The sequence below is a fragment of the Bufo gargarizans genome, chromosome 2 (assembly GCF_014858855.1).
Source record: "Bufo gargarizans isolate SCDJY-AF-19 chromosome 2, ASM1485885v1, whole genome shotgun sequence".
Taxonomy (NCBI): Eukaryota; Metazoa; Chordata; class Amphibia; order Anura; family Bufonidae; genus Bufo; species Bufo gargarizans.
The window spans coordinates 48,321,099-48,344,677 of NC_058081.1; the positions used below are offsets into that span (position 1 = coordinate 48,321,099).

At 43.7% G+C, this 23,579-nt stretch overlaps 1 non-coding gene across 1 annotated transcript; it reads left to right on the top strand.

Annotated features, from left to right (window-relative positions):
- Positions 1-7,358: 7,358 nt before the first annotated feature.
- On the top strand, positions 7,359-7,432 carry TRNAT-AGU. The gene has a single exon. It is a non-coding gene; the product is annotated as a tRNA-Thr (tRNA).
- The last annotated feature ends 16,147 nt before the right edge of the window (positions 7,433-23,579 follow it).

Consider the following 23,579-nt stretch of genomic DNA (forward strand, 5'->3'; position numbering starts at 1 on the left):
CATTTAGTTTTTCCAAAAATGTATTCGAAGATTCCTGGGACCCCTGCCATATAAACAAAACATCGTCTATGAAGCGCATCCATGAAATGACCTCCCCAGCTGCTTCATCCATAGACGCCTGTACACATTCTCTTTCCCAATTGCCCAAAACCAAATTTGCGTAAGACGGTGCGCACGTCGCGCCCATTGCCACCCTACGTAGTTGTAAATAATAGTGGTCTTTAAATAAAAAATTATTATGCCTCAATACAAAATCAAGTAGCTGCATCAGAAGATCCACCAGATCCAACGGTAAATTTCTGGTGCGTAAAAAGAAGCATGAGGATTCCAGGCCTATATCATGCGAGATGAAAGTATATAACGATTCAACATCGCATGTTATTAAAAACATATTGTCCTCCATTTTGATATTCTCTAGGCGTTTCAGGACATCCATTGAATCACGGACATATAAGGGCAGACTTTCCACACAGGGCTTTAAATAATAATCCAAAAACCGGATGCTGTCCTTAGAGCAGATGAGTCTTTGAGGACTGGAGTGGACACAGAACACTGCCCTAGCTAACGATTTCCCTATTAATTCAGCAGCTGCAGCACTCTCCCTGCTCTGACTAACACTGCAGCTTAGGAGGTGGGAGGGTCTGAGAGTGAGGGTCTGCTGCTGATTGGCTGGAATGTGTCTGCTGACTGTTAGGTACAGGGTCAAAGTTTGCTCAATGATGACGTATAGGGGCGGAACGAACATCGCATATGAACGCGAACAAGCGATGTTCGCCGGCGAATAGTTAGGGACATCTCTACCAGCCAGTCTTCCCTTCACACAGTATGTATTAACCACTTTCAACTGTCCCCCGAGGGGTTAATAAATACTGTGAATGAGGGACTGCTGAAAGGGGTTAATAAATTTGGTGAAGGGCCCCCCTCATGGATTGCAGGATAAAACTTACCAGGAAAGATTAAAGGACCTTAACATGTATAGCTTGGAAGAAAGACGAGGCAGAGGGGATATGATAGAAACTGCTAAATACATAAAGGGAATCAACAAGGTAAAAGAGGAGAGAATATTTAAAAGAAGAAAAACTGCTACAAGAGGACATAGTTTTAAATTAGAGGGGAAAAGGTTTAAAAGTAATATCAGGAAGTATTACTTTACTGAGAGAGTAGTGGATACATGGAATAGCCTTCCTGCAGAAGTGGTAGCTGCAAATACAGTGACGGTGTAGTTTCTGTGGATGCCAGGTACAGGGTAAAACTTTTGTCAGTGAGCCCAAGAGTACCGTCTACCACATTAAAAGCTTCTTGAATTGCCGCACTACAGGCGTGATCTACCTGATTACGTGTATTTGTGGCCTACGTTATGTAGGAAAAAAATTCAGGGAGCTGCGGAAACCCATGGGGGAGCAGCAAGGCGACATTCGCAACAATAGGGACACCCCCATTGCGCGCCATGTGCAGACGGTCCACGAGGGACGTACAGCATCCATCAGCTTCATGGGGATTGAACATGTTCCCAAGCCGACCCGTGGGGGAGACTGGAATAGATCCATCCTACAAAGGGAATGCTGGTGGACATTCACACTGAATACAGTTGTCCCCAATGGGCTTAATGAACATTTGAACTTCAGCTGTTTTCTTTGATTACCCAATTTTTCTGTGTAGGCCTTGTGGCCTTTTTTCCCCACTTTAAACCTCATTTTATTTCTGGTCATAGACGCGAGATGTTTGGCACATACTGTCATATCCGTGTGAGGAGGTGGAGGAGACTCAGGGAGGTTATGGGTCTTGTACGGACCAGTGAGCAATTTGTCTCCCCCTCTGTCCGTTCTCTTCTTCCACCTCAAACTTGTGATGGATGAGAGTCTCCCATATATGGCAGAATGGGGAATGATCCATTCATAAGTATCTAATTTAGTACCCTGCTCAGCATAGGAGAGGCTGAGGCAGGATACTTTGCCTTTCTATCTAATGGCCGAGTGTACCACTATGGATATGTCCTGTAGTCTGGCCATTATGAACAATTACTGCGCCTGTGCGGCCGAGGCCGGGCCTCGTTCATGTGGCCGCGTCTCTGATGCACGCGCGTCTTGTGTGGCGCGGCCGGATGACGTCTGAACCCGGCGTCGGCCGTGCGTTCCACCCTTAGCCCCATGGAACGCATGGGACTGGGACAGGTGGCGCAGGCGCGGAAATGTGACTTCCGCTCACGTGACCGCGGCCTCGGACGCCCTGCAGGAGCGTCATCAAGATGCGCATGTACCGGAAGTCCATCGACTCCGGAAGATGCGCTTCACCTGGCCCCCTAGCCTTTATAATGCGGCAGAATTCGCCTCACCACTGCCGGTCATCATCCTAGCAGACACCACCACACTGGGTCGTGCTATACAGTGTGCCTACAGCCACCCCTGACCGCAGCCATAAACGAGTAAGTTTGATACCTCTCCTCGACCTTATACTAGGTGATGGGGGGGTCTCCCTTCTTTCTTTTCTATCTGACTATTCTTCAGTGACGTATTACTATACATACATGTTTTCGTTCACAGGCTTAGTCATGGTTTGATTAATACGAACACGTAGCCCCGTGTCCCCTGAAGAATCCTGGGGCTCTAACCGAAGAAACGCGTCGGGAAATTTAAGTATACACCCACCTTGACCTCCTTTGACGTCTAGGTGGTGTTATACCCCCCCTTTTTTTTCTGTGTTCATTATTCTATATATTTTTTGTAGTATTTCAAAGTGTGAACTCTGCCTCTACCTGTCATAATTGAATAGGGCCTCACCAGGGTTTCCTACTTAGGATCAGAGTTCCTGTCTGGGCCACCCCTCGCGGGGTATTTTTGGACCCCGTCCTTTGGATACCTTATAGGGAGTCACAGGCAGGGAGGTACTAGGGCTAGTGGGCATTATTTACTATATTTGCCGCCGCCCAATTTGACCCCCTTGTACCTGATTTATTTCCCTAGTGACATTTTTGTGTTCTGTGTTTACACTTGCCCATAGGGCATGTCTTATTCGTTGTCTGTCTAGTAGGGGCTATTTTATCTCCTGTTTATTAAAAGCGAAGTTTTATTTAGTCTACTGCCCCTTGAGTTCTATTTTTTTAAATTTAGTCAGGCTGAGCAATGTGTTCTGTCCGTGGGTCTTGAGAATTTAGAACTTTTGTTTGTCTAGTCTTTGATGGCTAAAAAATTTTCTGTGTAGTATATTTCTAGAACAATAGCGGGAGTATCATTTTTTTTTTAAAATTATTCGGTCAGTCACCTTTATCTGGTATGTTTATAATAAAGCAGGTTTTGAAGGGGTATCGCAGGGCCAATTTTAATGTTGATATGAGAAGGCCCATTTCTTTGGATATGTTAGAAAAATGTGTAAATGTTCTTCCTGATGTTGCTAAGGATAGTTTTGAAGTTGCGTTGTTTAAAACAGCTTTTATACTGGCCTTTTTTGGTGCCTTTAGAGTGAGTGAATTGGTAGCTAATTCAAAAAAGGCAAATATTAGTTTGCTAGCTTCAGACGTAACGGTTTCCTAGGGGTCGGGTGAATATCAAAATTTGTCATTCAAAGATGGATCAATGGAGTCGTGGGCAAGTGGTTTCCTTGAACAGTTGGTCAAATTCTTTTTTGTGTCCAGTCAGTGCTGTCATAGCTTGGCTGCAGATAAGGCCGGATGTTCAAGGTGCATTTTTAATACATGCTGATTCTAGTCCTTTAACCAGATATCAATTCCGTTTCTTGCTTAAAAAATGTTTAAAGGTGCTGCAAATGAGTCACTTACGAATATCCTCCCACTCATTCCGGATAGGCGCAGCTACTGAGGCGGCTGGGATGGGTCTGGAGGGTTCAATTGTTAAAAGGATTGGTTGGTGGTCTTCTAGAAGATTGAAATTGTGTGTCAGACCTGATTTATTGGGCATTCCTTTTGTTTATTGGGCCCAGAAGAGAGCCATGAAGAGAAATTACTCGAAAAACTTATCATTTGAATGTAGTAAAGTTCATGTTTTTTGGTTTGGGGTAAGGAGTTTAAAATGGAGGGACCTGTTAAACGAGGTTAAAAGGTTGACACTTAAATGGCCATCCCCAAATGTTTTAGTTATACACGCGGGCGGAAATGACATACGTAAAGTCAAAACATTGGATTTGCTATGGAGAATGAAGAGGGACATGTCCCTTTTAAAATGTTCATGTCAAGATGCCTTTCTGGTGTATTCAGAAATGGTACAGAGGCTGATCTGGTCGTCTGCTGAAGGCCGGTTATTGGCAAAAATAAAATAAAAAATGAATAGGGCCATGGTTCATTCCGATTCTGGGAGGCCTCAGCTATAGGTATATTGATTTGTAAGGTTTTGTTCCTGGTCCTTAGAAAACTGATAATGTACACCTATCTAAGGCCTGCAAAATGCTCTGGAGGGATGTCTGTGTTGCTTTTTTGGGGGGCTATGCCTCTGTAGAGTCATGGCTGGTGCAGGTTTGAAAGAGAGGACATCGCTATAAGGTGCTGTCAGTTTAAGAAGACATGGACCAGCCCACCCTCCCTTTATATGTCATGTTGCTCTTATTAGGGGGATATTTGGACTGATTGGTCTATAGATTTATTTGGTGCTTGGTTAAATTATTTATTAATTGATGGTTATTTATGGATTATTTATTAAATATTTATTTATTTATCTTGGGTAACCCCGAATAAAGCAACACGGCCTAATTGTATCCACAAAAAAGTGTGTGGTCTCTTATTTAATTGGTTATTGGTTGAGTTATGGAACCTGTGTTACCATGCTCTCCTGGACTTTCAGCGTCACAGCGGTCTGCCGTTACACCACATGATAGGTGACGCGCCAACCCGCTGGACACTGCACATACTAGAAAGGCGGACCAAGTTGTCCTGTGCCAGTGTCCAAAACATCACCTTTGTTGAAATGACCATCTTGCCACTTTTACTGTCTGCCTGCCTACCATGTTTTGCCTGCCGACCTTCATGTTCCTTACGATGACTGCACCTGCTGCTGCTGTCATCATGCCACGGCCACCATCATGGAACTTCTGCCATCTGCCTGCCAACATGTATCATATAACATCTGCTGTTGTTTTTGCCACCCACCACCACTGCAGCAACCACTCCGTGGTGATGGTCCTCTACTGCCACCACTATTAACACTTTGCATCTGTCTCCACTACTGCTGCTATCACCCATAAAAAGCTCATATACTGCCATGCCAGGTTGCTACCGCTGCTACTCATGTTGCAGCCACAAACCACTGATACCTTACCTAGCCTTAATCCACTGTAATTATGCTGCTTAAAGGGCTTCTGTCAGCCCACTAAACCGTTTTTTTTTTTTTTTTTTTGTTTACTAATAATCCCTACACGGCGAGCTCCCTATACATAAGCTAAATAATCATTTTGGTTCAGTAGAATTTGATAAAAAGCTATTTTTATAATATGTAAATTACCTTGCTACCAGCAAGTAGGGCGGTTACTTGCTGGTAGCAGCCGCATCCTCCGATCCTAATGACGCCCCCTCCGCATTGTGATTGACAGGGCCAGGGAACGGAATCGTTTTCTGCTGGCCCTGTTTGAATTCCAAATCTCGCGCCTGCGCCGTACCTGTCTTTAATCGGCGCAGGCGCACTGAGAGGCGGCCGCTCTCTCGGCCGCTCCATCCTCAATGCGCCTGCGTCGATGACGTCACATCTACACCCGGCGCAGGCGCATTGAGGATGGAGCAGCCAAGAGAGCGGCCGCCTCTCAGTGCGCCTGCGCCGATTAAAGACAGGTACTGCGCAGGCGCGAGATTTGGAATTCAAACAGGGCCAGCAGAAAACGATTCCGTTCCCTGGCCCTGTCAATCACAATGCGGAGGGGGCGTCATTAGGATCGGAGGATGCGGCTGCTACCAGCAAGTAACCGCCCTACTTGCTGGTAGCAAGGTAATTTACATATTATAAAAATAGCTTTTTATCAAATTCTACTGAACCAAAATGATTATTTAGATTATGTATAGGGAGCTCGCAGTGTAGGGATTATTATTAAACAAAAAAAAAAAAAAACGGTTTAGTGGGCTGACAGAAGCCCTTTAATATACTCCAGAGCTGCACTCACTATTCTGCTGGTGGAGTCACTGTGTACATACATTACTTATCATGTACTGATCCTTAGTTATATCCTGTATTATACTCCAGAGCTGCACTCACTATTCTGCTGGTGCAGTCACTGTGTACATACATTACTTATCCTGTACTGATCCTGAGTTGCATTCTGTATTATACTCCAGAGCTGCACTCACTAGTCTGCTGGTGGAGTCACTGTGTACATACATTACTTATCCTGTACTGATCCTTAGTTATATCCTGTATTATACTCCAGAGCTGCACTCACTATTCTGCTGGTGGAGTCACTGTGTACATACATTACTTATCCTGTACTGATCCTGAGTTACATCCTGTATTATACTCCAGAGCTGCACTCACTATTCTGCTGGTGCAGTCACTGTGTACATACATTACTTATCCTGTACTGATCCTGAGTTACATCCTGTATTATACTGCAGAGCTGCACTTACTATTCTGCTGGTGGAGTCACTGTGTACATACATTACTTATCCTGTACTGATCCTGAGTTACATCCTGTATTATACTCCAGAGCTGCACTCACTATTCTGCTGGTGCAGTCACTGTGTACATACATTACTTATCCTGTACTGATCCTGAGTTACATCCTGTATTATTCTCCAGAGCTGCACTCACTATTCTGCTGGTGCAGTCACTGTGTACATACATTACATTACTTATCCTGTACTGATCCTGAGTTACATCCTGTATTATTCCCCAGAGCTGCAATCACGATTCTGCTGGTGGAGTCACTGTGTACATACATTACATTACTTCTCCTGTACTGATCCTGAGTTACATCCTGTATTATACTCCAGAGCTGCACTCACTATTCTGCTGGTGCAGTCACTGTGTACATACATTACTTATCCTGTAATAATCCTGTTACATCCTGTATTATACTCCAGAGCTGCACTCACTATTCTGCTGGTGCAGTCACTGTGTACATACATTACTTATCCTGTACTGATCCTGAGTTACATCCTGTATTATACTCCAGAGCTGCACTCACTATTCTGCAGCTGGATGCAGGAATTGAGGCTCTGTAAAGAGTAGATGAGAGGCAGCGAGTACTTGTAGTTCTCAGGAGGTGTGAACATAGGAATGACCTTACTCGTGTCCGCGCTGAGTTGGCAGGATTGTCCCAGGTGTAGATTTAGAAATGCCACAAGGATAGTACAAATAAGTGAATGCTGGGAGTAGTAGTCAATCATTGTTAATGAGGAATTTGAAACTGCTTGGTGCTGGTCAGTACCTGGTGCTGTGGCTTAGTTGGTTAAAGCGCCTGTCTAGTAAACAGGAGATCCTGAGTTCGAATCTCAGCAGTGCCTTGTGTTTGTCACTTTATACCGTTTTATTAGAATTTGATTTATTACATTTATTGTCCAGAAATCCCAGAACGTTTATAGCAGAACACTGATCTCTGCTGGGGAGAGGCGGAAGTGCAGCCGGGGATTTGCTTCTCATCTGTTTTCTACATCATTATAGTGGGCGCCACGTAATACCGCAACTCACCTGCAGTAGTCTCACGGCAATAACAGCTCCTCACCGCGGCTTTTTCCGAACCCACCCGAGCTAAGTGGCTTTTTTTGACGCCACCGTGTAGCCCCTGCCTGAATGGAGGATTGGACAAACCCTTTAAGAGAATGTGTCGGCAGCATTGTTTAAATCACATTTTTATATTGAATATAATTCTTCCGTCACATTATTAAAATATGTATAATATACTGCAGTCTTCACTCTGGTCACTCGGTCTTTTGTGAGCCACCAAATGGTCCATAGACACAGCGGTATGGAGGGGACATCATTGTCTTCTATGGGAGAGTCTTCTAGGCATGCTCTGTGCCCTGTGCGGAGGTAAGGAGGAAGCAGATAAGCTCTGACAATTGCCGATTGTGTATGGTGGAACCTGTCTTATCTATACACAGGGGTGTTACTTGTCATTGTAATCCTGCCTGTGGTGATAACAATGTTAGCTGCTAAGAAGTTAACTGTACAGAACAGGAAATCATGACCAATTATTTGGCCTAGTGGCCAGTGTGAACATTGCAGGTACCTCTCGAGAATGATGCCCTGTCTACATCTGCCGATATACCACAGATGTCATACAGGTGTGGATACCACTTCTGGAGAATTAGGTCGTGTCTCCTTATGCCAATTTGACATAGATGTCCTATAGGTGTGGGTGCCACCTCTTGAGAATGATGATACTACACTGGTAATCTCCAACCTGCGGCTCTCCCACTGTTGCAAAAGTACAACTCCCATCATGATCTGATAGATGCCCTTTGGCAGACCTCTAGGCCATCACAAAAATTGATTTGCACCGCAATTGGGGTTCCTATGGGCTGACAGAGGGTGCCTTCTTCTCTCACACTCCTAAGATCACTATTGAACATGGATCGGGGAAGCCACCCCATACCGACAGTGAGAAGTGATCAGGGTGATCGAGAAGGGTACCGCTGCCCTTTAAAGATCCATTGAACCCCTTATCATGCCTTATTGGAAATGTATTAGGATATGAAATGGCATCGCTAAGCAGGGAAGCGGTTAAATATCAATCCCCCAATGAAATTTCATTATGTATGATTCGCCAGCAGAATACAGACTGCCATAACAGCCTCACACTCTGCATGTGAATACCTGCGTACCGGTTGTGTAGCGTCAGCTCCCCCCCCCCCCCATCGGCTTCTACTAAAGGGCCCTTTGGTGGAAAGTTAGCAAAATTGGCCAAAGGGATAATCAGAGGAGCCCCCCCACACGCCACGAGCCAATCAGGACGTTGCTTTTATTTTTTTACGGGCCAATGAGACATGAAAGCCGGAACCTTAATGCCTTGCCCCTTACAACAATCACTCCGTGACACAGCGACCACCAAATGTGGCATGACTTCACAGCGAGCGCTAAGGGCAACGCTGCCCATTGAAATTGTCCGAAAAAACTGCTGAACTTTTGTGAAAATCACTAGAGGGCGCCATGACATTTTGCACTAAGGGGCTGATACGGCCGCACCGAGTGTCAGCAATAAAACTAATGCCGGATCTAATGCCGGATAAAACTAATGCCGACTTATAATCCCTATACTGCGATATATCTATTCATTATGTTATTAATAATTTTCGTTCGGTAGATAAGGCAAAAAATGTACTTTTAGAATATGCTAATTACCTGTCTACCAGCAAGTAGGGCGTCTACTTGCTGGTAGCAGCCGCAAAAAACCGCCCCCTCCTTGTGTTGATTGACAGGGCCAGCCGCGATCTCCTCCTCCGGCCGGCCCTGTCTGCATTTAAAAAATCGCTGTCTTGATTCGGCGCAGGCGCTCTGAGAGAAGGAGGCTTGCCTCCTCAGCACTCCCTCAGTGCGCCTGCGCCGATGACATCACCGAAAGAGAAGATGTCATCGGCGCAGGCGCACTGAGGGAGTGCTGAGGAGGCGAGCCTCCTTCTCTCAGAGCGCCTGCGCCAAATCAAGACAGGCGCGCGATTTTTTAAATGCAGACAGGGCCAGCCGGAGGAGGAGATCGCGGCTGGCCCTGTCAATCAACAGGAGGAGGGGGCGTTTTTTTGCGGCTGCTACCAGCAAGTAGACGCCCTACTTGCTGGTAGACGGGTAATTTGCATATTCTAAAAGTATGTTTTTTGCCTTATCTACTGAACGAAAATGATTAATAACATAATGTATTGATATATCGCAGTATAGGGATTATAAGTACCCCAAAAAAAGAGTTTAGTGGGGTGACAGAAGCCCTTTAATATAATATAGTAGATCCAGATTACTCACAAGTTTATACAGGAATTGGGATGTATCCAGTAAATGGTTAATCCACAGTAAGACTACTGCAACTCTTAATAGAAATAGCTATATATGTTTCCAATGTTGCAACAACGTAACAGCATGTCGCTTTCCAGATGCAGTATGTAGGACAATATATAGAAAAAGGCTTATGGCAGCCTAGATCAATGTGGTGGTCGATGGAGGTTACTCACGATTAGATGTTTCAGATTAGTGAGGAAGTTTATCTGGTAAAGTCACAGGAGGTGTTTTTCTCTCTTTACAATGGATGCATGCCTCAGGGTCACAATATGGGCATCGCTATGCTTGAGACGACCTGATTGCAGTATATCTCAAAGACCATATATAAAAACAGAAGTAGAAATCTGGCTGATGTATGGCGTCTGACTGGGGGGTCCTCTCTCACCATACGCGTTTCGGAGATCCCAGTCTCCTTCCTCAGTTTATCCACCTCATATACTTCTACGCCAGAAATTCATACCTACGTGAATAAATTACCTAAGACTATAGGAGCCTACGCTCGTAAGTGTTGAATTCTTCCTAATGAGGTGTGCACAACCATAATATATTTTATATCTGTGTTGCTAATAACGCCAAGGTCGCGGGTTCGATCTCCGTACGGGCCATTGGTTTTCTGCTTTCTTTTAAAGGGTCATCCGGGTTTAGAGCTGAACATGGACATGCCCCCATTTTTAGACCCCCCCTGGTATGAGCATTGGAGCATTTTATACTCCGATGCTCTCCTTTGCCTTGTGCTGCATCAGGCAGGGCAATGGCTTTTTTTGCTTATATTTTTTTACACTGCTAGGACGAGGCTTCCGCCTAGCAATTTTTCCGGCGATGTTATGGCTCTAATGGGCGGGCTTTAGCGCTGCCCTAGTCGTTTTGCAAGCTGGTCTATTAGTGCTGGTGATGTCACCGGGCTCACTGCTGGGTGGAAGCCTCTGCCTAACTTTACTACTTTATGGAGTGCCCCGGTACATCACCTATCACATATGTCAGGTGATGCTATTCCGTGTTGGACTTGATCTTCCTTGGCAAGAGCAGCCACAAAGGTGAGTGGTTGCTGAAGCACCTCACACCCTGCCTGTCTCCCCGCCAGCTCCAAGTTGGCAAGGTTGTGAGCACTGGCGGATCGGGGGGGGGGGGGGGGGGCACAGGTCAATTTCCCCCTCGAGAATATAGTGACAAAGAGGGCTTCCGATTGCCCATAATACTCAGATGATCCGATCATCCGAATCACGTCACGCGCTGCCTACAGATTTGCTGCCTACAGATTCTGGTTTGCAGGCGCATGGCCCAACAGGAAGTGGAAGGAAGGAGCATCTCTGAGCAGGAGGAACAGACTAAGTCTCAGGACTCTCAGGAGCGCAGCTGCGCTGAGGTAGTGTCACTGTTATCTTGGTCTGAGACTGAGACTTTGCTGTGACTGGGGAATGGAGATTGCTGAAACTGAAAGGGCCGGGGGGGAAGTTTGTTCATGGGGGGAGTAGTGGGGGACTGACTGTAATAACTAGGGTAGGGGGGAATTAGGTACTACTAACTGGTCTGTGCTGCCGGGGATTGCTGAAAGGGGTTTATAACTACTGTGAATGGGGGACTGCTGAGAGGGGTTAATAACTATTGTGAAAGGCCCTTCACCAAATTTATTAATCCCTTTCAGCAGTCCCTCATTCACAGTATTTATTAACCCCTCGGGGGACTGTTGAAAGTGGTTAATACATACTGTGTGAAGGGAAGACTGGCTGGTAGAGATGTCCCTAACTATTCGCCGGTGAACATCGCTTGTTCGCGTTCATATGCAATGTTTGTTCCGCCCCCTATACGTCATCATTGAGCAAACTTTGACCCTGTACCTCACAGTCAGCAGACACATGCCAGCCAATCAGCAGCAGACCCTCACTCCCAGACCCTTCCACCTCCTAAAAAAAAGCAAGGACGGCAGCCCTCTTAGATTCATTCTGAAGCTGCAGTGTAAGTGAGAGCAGGGAGAGTTCTGCTGCTGCTGAATTAATAGGGAAATCGTTAGCTAGGCCAGTGTTCTGTGTCCACTCCAGTCCTCAAAGACTCATCTGCTCTAAGGACAGCGTCCTGACAGCACCCTAAAAATCCCTTTTTAGGGCTAGTACATCAGTCAGCTTTTTTATTTATGCATATATATATATATATATATATATATATATATATATATATATATTGCAGTTGCCTGCCCGTGTGTGAGAGGCCACAGGCCCACAGACTGTACTGTGTGCACACCACTCACATAGGGTGGCACAGTACCTTGCAGATAAAAAAGTCATTACATTTTTCCTCTATAATATAATTGCAGTTGCCTGCAAGTGAGTGTCAGGCCCACAGACTGTACTGTGCCCACTGCCCACCACTCATATAGGGTGGCACAGTACCTTGCAGATAAAAAAGTCATTCAATTTTTCCTCTGTAATATAATTGCAGTTGCCTGCCAGTGAGTGTCTTGCCCACAGACTGTACTGTGCCCACTGCCCACCACTCACATAGGGTGGCACAGTACCTTGCAGATAAAAAAGTCATTTAATGACCTTCAATGAGATCAGTGAGGACGAGGAATGGGACATGAGTAGCTCAGCATCCAACCTTGTGCAAATGGGGTCTTTCATGCTGTCATGCCTTTTGAGGGACCCTCGTATAAAAAGGCTGAAGGAGAACGACCTGTACTGGGTGGCCACGCTACTAGACCCCCGGTATAAGCAAAAAGTGGATGAAATGTTACCGAATTACCAGAAGTCGGAAAGGATGCAGCAGTTCCAAAACAAGTTAAAAGTATCTCTGGAGTTACATCTCTAGAAATTAGCGGATAACAATACAGGAACTTAAAAAGATGAAGAATGTGGTGATTAAACCGGCTGATAAGGGTGGAAATGTGGTCGTCTGGCCGACGGAAATGTATGAAACTGAGGTTTTCAGGCAGTTGCGTGATAAAGCATGTTATGAACAACTACCCAAAAATCCGCAACGTGTTTAAATCTCAGTTGGAGGATATTTTAATGAGGGCGGTGGAAGATGGTATTATCACTAAGTCTGTATGCAATAGTCTTTTAATAAAATTTCCGGTCATTCCAACACTGTATATATTGCCGAAAAATCATAAATCCATCACGAGACCCCCGGGGAGACCAATTGTTTCCGGCTGTGGTGGTTTAAATGAACCCATATACCGGTTTTTGGATTATTATTTAAAGCCCTGTGTGGAAAGTCTGCCCTCATATGTCCGTGATTCAACGGATGTCCTAAAACGCCTAGAGAATATCAAAATGGAGGACAATATGTTTTTAATAACATGCGATGTTGAATCGTTATATACTTGCATCTCGCATGATATAGGACTGGAATCCTCATGCTTCTTTTTACGCACCAGAAATTTACCGTTGGATCTGGTGGATCTTCTGATGCAGCTACTTGATTTTGCATTGAGGCATAATTATTTTTTATTTAAAGACCACTATTATTTATAACTACGTAGGGTGGCAATGGGCGCGACGTGCGCACCGTCTTACGCGAATTAGTTTTTGGTCAATTGGGAAAGAGAATGTGTACAGGCGTCTATGGATGAAGCAGCTGGGGAGGTCATTTCATGGATGCGCTTCATAGACGATGTTTTGTTTATATGGCAGGGGTCCCAGGAATCTTCGAATACATTTTTGGAAAAACTAAATGAGAACAAGTGGAACATCATTCTAACCAAAACGGTGAGTCAAAAGGAAATTGAATTCCTAGATATAAATATGAAAGTAATGATGACTGGTGACCTAGAAACCTCGGTTCACAGAAAATCCACTGCAGTTAATTCACTGCTTCATGCCACTTCTTTCCACCCCAAACACCAGAAACTATTGGTCAATTTTTGAGGGCGAGGCAAATTTGTACATCTAGAGAGGACTTTGAAAGGGAGTCTGACAATTTGGAAAATCGATTCACACAACTGGGCTATAATCAATCTGATATACAGCAGGGCTATGTGCGTGCGATTAACACATCAAGAGAATCTCTATTATCCTCAAAAATTCGGGATGATTCATCAGCATTGTCCACTGTATGGATGATAACCAACTACAACACACAGTGGTACAATATGAGAGGCATTTTTAAGAAATTTTGGCCCATTCTAAAATCGGATGTTTACTTGGAGAAAGTACTAACACCCACCCCCATGTTTGTTGCCAATAGTAGCAAGAATCTTAAGGATATCCTAGTGAGGAGCCATTATATACCACCAAGATCTGGCTTCATATTTGAGTCCAGGGGCCCCAAATGGGGATCTATACCGTGTGGACACTGTACAACATGTAGGGCCATTGTTAGGACCAACACGTTTGAGGATTCCTCAAATAAATTGAGCTACAACATTGTACACTTTATCAACTGCAGTACAACAGGCGTTATATATCATGCCACATGTCCATGTGGCCTGATATATAGCGGTATGACGACCCGTGAACTACGGATCCGCATACAAGAACATCAAAAAGATATTCGGGCAGCAGTTAAGATTGGGGATGAAGATAGGGACAAACTCCTGAAGTTAAAACCGATTGCTAGACATTTCCGTAGAAAACACAACAATTGTTGGCAGGATTTAAAATTTAGGGGGATAGATAGGATCTCCTTGGGTATGCGAGGTGGGAACTTGTTCAGACGGTTGGAGCAGATTGAAAGCAAGTGGATTGTAAAACTAAATACGCAAGTGCCATATGGCCTAAATGATAAGATTCCATTTGCTTCATTCTTGTAGGGTGAAGCATCATCCTTGAATTGTGGTGTTTTATATAGTTTATTAAAGATCTAATGTATTTTAATTTTTTAGTTTTTTTTTTTATATTTACTAATGTATATTTCTACATTCTCTTTCTTTATATAGAGGAAGTATATTTAGTTTGGCTATGAAATATGAACTTTGGAATTTGACTCTACTTATGATACTATCATCAAATTCGGCTTTATGTGAGATTTAGAAAAGACACAATCGAGTTTCACTAGTTAAAATGGTGATATTACCACAATTTCTTTACGTGCTCAGGAATACACCTATTTGGATACAAGACAAACATTTTAAACTCATGGAAAGAATAATTAATGATTTAATATGGGGAAGAAAGCGAGTGCGAATTAAGCTGGAATACTTGTATAAATCAGTGGAGTGGGGGGGTTTAAATCTTCCCTACTTTAAAGGGTATTTTATTGCAGCCCAGCTATTGAGGTGCTATGAATCAGAGGACAGTGCACTCCTGGGGAAGTTGGTAACTAGCCACGCTCATAACAATATTTTTACCTTGTTGGAATCCGGGCTTTTGAAGAGCTACGAGCAAGGCTATAAAGAGACTATAAATCTACTCCTGAAAGTGTGGGGTACAACTAGGACATGGTTGAAGGTTAGGGGTTCACTCACATTTACGCCTCTTTGGCATAATTTCTATTTACAAAGGTTAGATGATATTGCAGCTGACACATTTTGGCAGAAGAATAAAATATTATATATTTCACAGGTAGTTAAAGATAGAGAAATTAAATCCTTTACAGAAATGACACATAATATAAGAAATCTCTCATGGTTTAGGTATTTTCAATTGCGATCTGTACTATCCAGTTTGGACGATAAACGTCTGCTGGATATAGATAATTTATCTTTTCTGAATGATTGGGTAGGGGGTACACCTCTTAGAACTAAGATTTCCAATATATATAAGTTATTAATTAAGGCACGGTTTAGCGATACACAATCACCAGGACAAAAAGCATGGGAAGCGGACTGCCCGCATTTGCGAGTAGAAGGGTGGGAGAATATTTTTGGGAATCTGACTTCAGTATCCCAGAACTTTAACCATGTTCTAATACAATTTTACATTTCCCATAGACTATACATTACCCCCCTATGGATGAATAAATGCGGGTTGAGAGCCACATCCAACTGCCCCAAATGTGATATTGTAGGAGCAGACTTCCTCCACATGATTTGGACTTGTCCAGAACTTGTAAAATACTGGAATAGTATTAATAATTGTATTATCCATAAACTAAAAATTCGAATTCCTTTTGAACCACATGTATTCGTGCTTAACGACTTTTCCAAATTAAAAAATCACAAGTATCAAAAGATCTTTCTGAGCAGAATATTGATGTTGGCTAGAGTTCTGATCAGTCGGACCTGGTTTGCCCGATCCACTCCAGACATAAATATATGGATAAATTTAACCGATAAGGTAAAAAACTACGAGAAAATTATATATAAATGGAGGGAAGTTGAGGACCAGTGGAGTAGGATATGGGGTGGCTGGAAGATTGACTAATTGAGGTCATGTTGGTTTGTTTATGGGGGTCCTACTTTGACGCACCACAGATTAGGGGGGAGGGAGGGGAGGGTTTTTTCTAAATGCAACCAAAAGATGAACTGACTATATTTATATTTATCTACATTTGGTTGGGTCACTAAGAATTGAGGGGTTGTAAAAAATTTTGCTGCTAATGCTTTGTAATTTTCCCAATAAATTTAAAAAAAAAAAAAAAAAAAAAAAAAAAGACACAATAACTGAAATTTATGTACGGAATCACTGGTGTGTACATGATATGTATGTCTTTTGTTGGTATTTGATGTTAATAGACCATTCATTTTTGATATGTTGGGGTGTGGTTTATATGGGAGGAGGGAGGTATGTCTTGGTTCTCCAGTACATAAAATCCCAAATCCCATTGATTTATTATTATTTACACGTATTTTATTTTTATACTTTTCATATTTTATTTATTTTTCATTATTCTTTACACTCCCTTTTCTTTAATATAATATAATTAAACTATGTAGGTTTTTCGCTGTGTGTTTAACACAGTGATAAACCATTTGATATAATAATGCACTGTCACTTAAAATAAAAATGTTATATAATGGTGTACTGTTACTTACTACTGTATGGACCATACACATATGGTCTTGTTTTGTGCACCTTTATAATCACTTGAAAAAGTTTTCTTATGTAATTGTATATGTAGAATAATCAATCACTGTGTATTTTAATTGCTGTTATCTGTATATTTTGCATCTAATGATGTCCTGTGGAGAAATGTGCCGAACCTTATATACATTCTTGTGTATCGATTGTGTGGAAAAACATGTGATATTTTATGTGTATATTTCTGTATATTGATTGTGGAATTCATTTTGGGTCCCTACATAATATATACAATTGATGTGGATGTACTTTGCATGGATGGGCCAGGCGACACTTACTCGAGTATCCAAGATGGTGTTCGCAGAGCGCGCGTCCCTCTGCGCAGCCGCGGGCATGCTGACCTGGTTGGGGCTCTGACGTGGGACGCTATGTGCTCCAAGGAGCGCGGCCGTCCCACGTCATCGCCGCGACCGCGTACGCAGGCACAGGCGGTGCGCGGCGAGTCACGCGCCACATACAGAGCGATGCCAAGTCTTTTAATTGATACAGGTGAGAATGCCCACTATTGGTTTAATACAAGACACTCCGCCTACTGTTTAGGCCATATATACCCGGCCGTTTAATTGATATCATAACCCCTTGAAAAAGCTGACGGCGAAACGCGCGTCGGTGCGCAGTCTGATGGTGTTGTGGTAAATACTTGGGTCAGTATGCTATGCTTTATGCTAATGATATGATATTGATGTATGGCAGTGTGCTTTGTAATGTCTATGAGATGTAGGGTCGGATATTTGGCCCTGTGACCTCTGTATATTGGGGGCAGGACAGCACCTTATGCATGCACTGACTATATTATTCTATATGTATATCATTTTTGCACTAAGCACTTTATATGTATGAATTGTAATTACCATACACCCGCAGTCTGAGATAGATTTTAAATGTTCTTAATCTATGTGAGGCCAGATTTTGTAACTCCAGAGATACCTAATAAAACTGATAATTATTTAAACATACTTAGTGGTGGAGTTATGATTTATGATTGTTTTGATCTATACATCTAAGTTTTGGTTCTAATAATAGTGATATTGGGTCATTGATATAGTGAATATAAGGGAAATATATATTGGTATACACAGCGTATAAGGGGGATGTCACAGCACAACGGGAATCTGACAGGGGAAGAGGTGAAAGTAATCCTCCTCCTCCCACGACCACGGCGGCAAGGACAGGACGCTTTACAGACGTGTTGTTGATGGAGGAAATGCAGAACTTACGCATCGCCACAGGCCTTCGGGGTCCACCCTCAGAGAACGACTCGACCGACAGGTAGCAGACTACCTCGCCTTAACTGCAGATATCGACACTCTGAGGAGTGATGAACCCCTTGACTACTGGGTGTGCAGGCTTGACCTGTGGCCTGAGCTATTCCAATTTGTAATAAAACTTCTGGCCTGCCCCGCTTCAAGTGTCCTGTCAGAAAGGACCTTCAGTGCAGCAGGAGGTATTGTCACTGAGAAGAGAAGTCGCCTAGGTCAAAAAAGTCTAGATTACCTCACCTTTATGAAGATGAATGAGGCATGGATCCCGAAGGGACTGACAGTGGGGCATGCATTCGACTAAAAAACGGTCTGATGAGGTGATCTGCCTTGGGCTAAAAATGGTCCACACGCTGCTGTATTTAATCTCTGCATGCCGGATGACTTGCGTGACTTCACCACCATCTAGGGTTCAAGCCGCAATGTTTTAGTACAGCAGCAGCTGCAACAATACCAAATTTTTCAGGCATGTGTACACGCCAAATTTTTCTGGCCTCTGGTGCTGCACTGTGGCTGCAAAAACCAAACAAAAAAAAATGCACATACATGTGTCAATTGCCCTTATTTATCGTTACCTTGTTGCGGTGAAGGGGCTTGTGTATCACAATGAAGCAATCACCTCTATGAGTGTGTTGGCAATGTTGGCACACCCCAGATGATCAGTAGATATGTTGCGAACATAAAATTTTCCGTTCGCGAACGGCGAACGCGAATTTCCGCAAGTGTTCGCGAACAGGCGAACCGGGCGAACCGCCATAGAATTCAATAGGCAGGCGAATTTTAAAACCCACAGGGACTCTTTCTGGCCACAATAGTGATGGAAAATTTGTTTCAAGGGGACTAACACCTGGACTGTGGCATGCCAGAGGGGGATCCATGGCCAAACTCCCATGGAAAATTGCGTAGTTGACGGAGAGTCAGGTTTTAATCCATAAAGGGCATAAATCACCTAACATTCCTACATTTTTTGGAATAACGTGCTTTTAAACATCAGGTATGATGTTGTATCGATCAGGTAGTGTAAGGGTTACGCCCGCTTCACAGTGACAGACCAAACTATGACAGACCAAACTCCCCGTTTAACGCACCGCAAACAGTCCATTTGCACAACCGCAAACTCCCCATTTGCACAAGGTTGGATACCAAGCTAGCCATGTCCCGTTCCTTGTCCTCACTGATGTCATTGAAGGTCTCTTCCTCCACCCAGCCACATACAACACCAAGGGTCCCCGAAAGGTGACAACAAGCCCCCTGGGACGCCTGCTGTGGTTGGTCTTCCACCTCCTCAAAGCCACCTTCCTCCTCTGACTTCTCTTCTTCAGACTCCTCTCTCTTTGTTGCCGCAGCTCCATCAATCGAAGACGACAAGGCTGCTTCTGGTGGTGATGGTGACCACAACTCTTCCTCTTCATGCTCATCTACGGCCTGATCCAGCACTCTTCGCAGGGAACGCTCCAGAAAAAACGCATATGGGATGAGATTGATGATGTTGCCTTGGGATTGACTGACCAGGTTTGTCACCTCCGCAAAAGGATGCATGAGCCCACAGCCATTGTGCATGAGCGTTCAGTAACGCGGCCAAAAAATTCCTATCAGTTTAATCCCTGTTATGTCCCCTATTAGGGGCCGGTGTATGGAATAGATTTTAGGAACCGGGAGATGGAAAAAGATGCTTGATCGGTCCCCTTACTTCCAATTTGGGGCACTGCGCGTGCGCCGTGCAATGTACTATGCTACCCGATATGAGTGGTATGTTAAGTAGTACTATTCCTATCAGTTTAATCCCCGTTTACTTCCCCTATCAGGGGCCGGTCTATGGAATAGATTTTAGGAACCGGGAAATGGAAAAAGATGCTTGGTTGGTCCTCCTACTTTATTTGGGTCACTGCGCATGCGCCGTGCAATGTACTGTGCCACCCTATATGAGTGGTGTGTTAAGTAGTACTATTCTTGTGAGTTTAATCAGGGGACGTGTATCTAATAGATTTTAGACAACCGCAAAGAGTTGTCAATAGTTGACACACTCATGACATAAATTTTATTCCTCTATGCGTCAATCTTGGTGTAGTGATGACTGTGCTCGTGCGCACGTTTGGGAGATTGCAGGCGATGGCAGTTTTTTAAAGCCTATGGTCGTGCTGAGGTAGTTCAGTGACAGTTAAGTGACCCAGGAAACAATGATTCTGCAGTGTTGGCCGAGTAGGCTTTATTGATCACCTTAGATGATCATAAAGAAAATGAATGTTTTTTTCTATGCAAAATTATCCAGCCGATCGCTTTTGGTCTGTTCACAATGAAGCAACGACCTTATCATCTGGGGTGTGCCAACATTGACATTGCCAACACACTCATAGAGGTGATCGCTTCATTGTGATACGCAAGCCCCTTCACCACAACAAGGTTACGATCACGAAGGGGAATTGACACATGTATGTGCCTTTTTTTGTTTTGTTTTTGCAGCCACAGTGCAGCACCAGAGGCCAGAAAAATTAAGCATGTACACATGCCTGAAAAATTAGGTATTGTTGCAGCAGCGGCCGGAAAAATTGATGTTTTCCAGGCAGAAAGTGCACTAAAACATTGCGGCTTGAACCCTAGTTGGTGGCAGAGAAGTTACGCAAGTCATCCGGCATGCAGAGATTAAATACAGCAGCGTGTGGACCATTTTTAGCCCAAGGCATCTCATCAGGCCTTTTTTAGTCAAATGCATGCCCCACTGTCAGTCCCTTCAGGATCCATGCCTCATTCATCTTAATAAAGGTTAGGTAATCTAGACTTTTTTGATCTAGGTGACTTCTCCTCTCAGTGACAATGCCTCCTGCTGCACTGAAGGTCCTTTTTTGACAGGACACTTGAAGCGGGGCAGGCCAGAATTGCAAATTGGGATAGCTCAGGCCACAGGTCAAGCCTGCACACCCAGTAGTCAAGGGGTTCATCGCTCCTCAGAGTGTCGCTATCTGCAGTTAAGGCGAGGTAAACTGCTACCTGTCGGTCGAGTCGTTCTCGAGGGTGGACCCCGAAGGGCTGTGGCAATGCGTAGGATTTAAAAAGCTCTGCATGTCCTCCATCAACAACACGTCTGTAAAGTGTCCTGTCCTTGCCGGCGTGGTCGTGGTAGGAGGAAGATTACTTTTTTAAAAATAAAATCTATATATGCTTTATTTGACATTATCATTTTAAAATTACAATGTTCACTGATTATATCTATATAAGATGTCTTTTTTCCCATTTTGGAGTGTATTCATTGTAAATCTGCACATACCCACTATCGATGTACCCTGGAACGCACATATTTATGCGCTCCAGTGTCCTGTCTACGTCATCTCCGGTGTATTGTGCATACTTCCGTTTTCTATGCGGTCCATCTCCGGTCTGCGTTCCACCAGCGGCCAATAGTAGCGGTCGGCGCATGGGACATGACGCACTTCCGGTTTTGGCATGGCCGACGGTGGAACGCACGCCGCTCACAAATTATCCCATGAGGTACTTATTCAATTTAATGCATTTTTGTTAATCTATACCAGCATATATAGAGGCGCAGTTGCAGAGAGCACTCTGGACTGCATCATTCAGTTGGATACATCGATAGGAGCCATTGTTGCCGACGGCTATTGTGCCATTCAATTATCTTTATCCATATATATATTTTTTCTTCCCCTGATGAATCCGGTCATATTTGTATTGGAGGAAACGCGTTGGGAATTTAAAACAACTTTATTATTGGCTGTACTGACACTGGGGGCTATTTTTTAGGGATAGAACAACAGGGACAGCCGTCGATAAGTGGGGTCGCTTCCTCTGGGGGTGATTCTCCCGCATTCAGGCGGGAGACCTCTCCGCTTGTAGGCAGAATCTTAATAGTCTGATAGGGATACCATCTCCCCAGCACCCGCTTTTTCCTGTCCTGTATAAGAAGAGCCGTTTACCTTAACACTTTTCTATCAAGTTTTTTGTGGACCTTCCCACTACGTTTATCCTGTTGTGGTACGATTCATCTCCATAAACGGAAAAATCATCAAACCGTGAGTGGGACCCTTGGTCCAAATCTGAGCACTTGATTTTGTACAATTACCCTGTGTCTTATTGTACATAAGTCCATTGTATCTGACCTATGCAGCTATCAAAAATACATATTTTTTCTGTGGGACTTATTTTAATTAATAATGACTAAAAGTTAAGTTTTAAGTAGGATAATTATTCAGTGATATACAGTTTATATTCCTACATTATACACATTTTTTCTACTGTGAATTTCTTGTATAGAATGGCTAGTTTCTTGTCTGGTCCGATTAACACTGATCAATGGCTGGCTGAGGCCACCCAAGTTTTCCCAGATCAAAATATTGACTGCGTAGATACACCAGGCAACTTAAAATCCTTGTTCAAAGAACTGTATGTTTGTTACAGGGATAATATCAAGTCTTGGTGGGAGACTCAGTCCCTAGAAAATTATATTAAATCCGAAATTGTCCCTAAAGGACTACGTATTTTTATTTCCCCTGCCACTAGATCCCAAACACCAGATCTATTAATAAAGTGGGAAAAGACTTTAACAGAAAGCTCCCTTAACCTGATGCGTTTATTGCTGACAGAGGAACGAGCCACCTTGGAAAGAACCTCTGCCAGATTAAACACTGTCATTGAGCAGACTCTAAAATTTAAGGAAGATCCTGATTTCCCTAGAAGAGAGAACAATCTACAGATCTCTGTTGAGAGATACCACACCTCTATTAAAGAGAGAAAACACAATCAATATAAAAAAGACCTCCTTGAATTTAAAGAAAAAAGAGCATATATTAACCTGGGTGCAAAGACCAAATTAGTAACAAAAGAAGTCTCCTCCTCGGAGGTAGAAACCTCGGACACGGATAGATCCGTGGACTACAGCTCCCGAGGTAGACCCAGATACAGAGGATCTAAGGGACCCAGAGGTCGCAGGGGAAAGTACCAAAAATGGGGAACCAACACCAGAAACGAACCACAGACCACATATCCAGAAGCACCATGTTCATCTGGTTCTGTTTTGCCATCCAATTTTTTAGGGTCAGGGGGGATACCGTACGATCTCAGGGACCGACCCCGATCAGCAAAATAGACACACACCAGAAAGGACAAATCATTAATCTTACCGACTATACTTTTTCAGACACTGAAATGAACATACTTACTAGGGGTACCTCCTTTGTACCAACTACCAGGTACAACTCATTTTCTTGGGATAAGGACTTACACCTTTTCTGTCGTAAACTTAAATGGCAGAAATTCTTCAGACATAGTGACCTGGAGGAGAGCGTCAAATTAGGGATTCCCCTGAATGAACTCCCTCTGGTCAAAAACCTGGCCGACCTTCTGTCAGAAGGGGAAAGAAAAATAGGTGAAGGCCCCTTTACCAATCTTAAACCCAAAAGCACCAAACTCCCTCCCCCAATGGAAAACAGCTCCATAGCGTT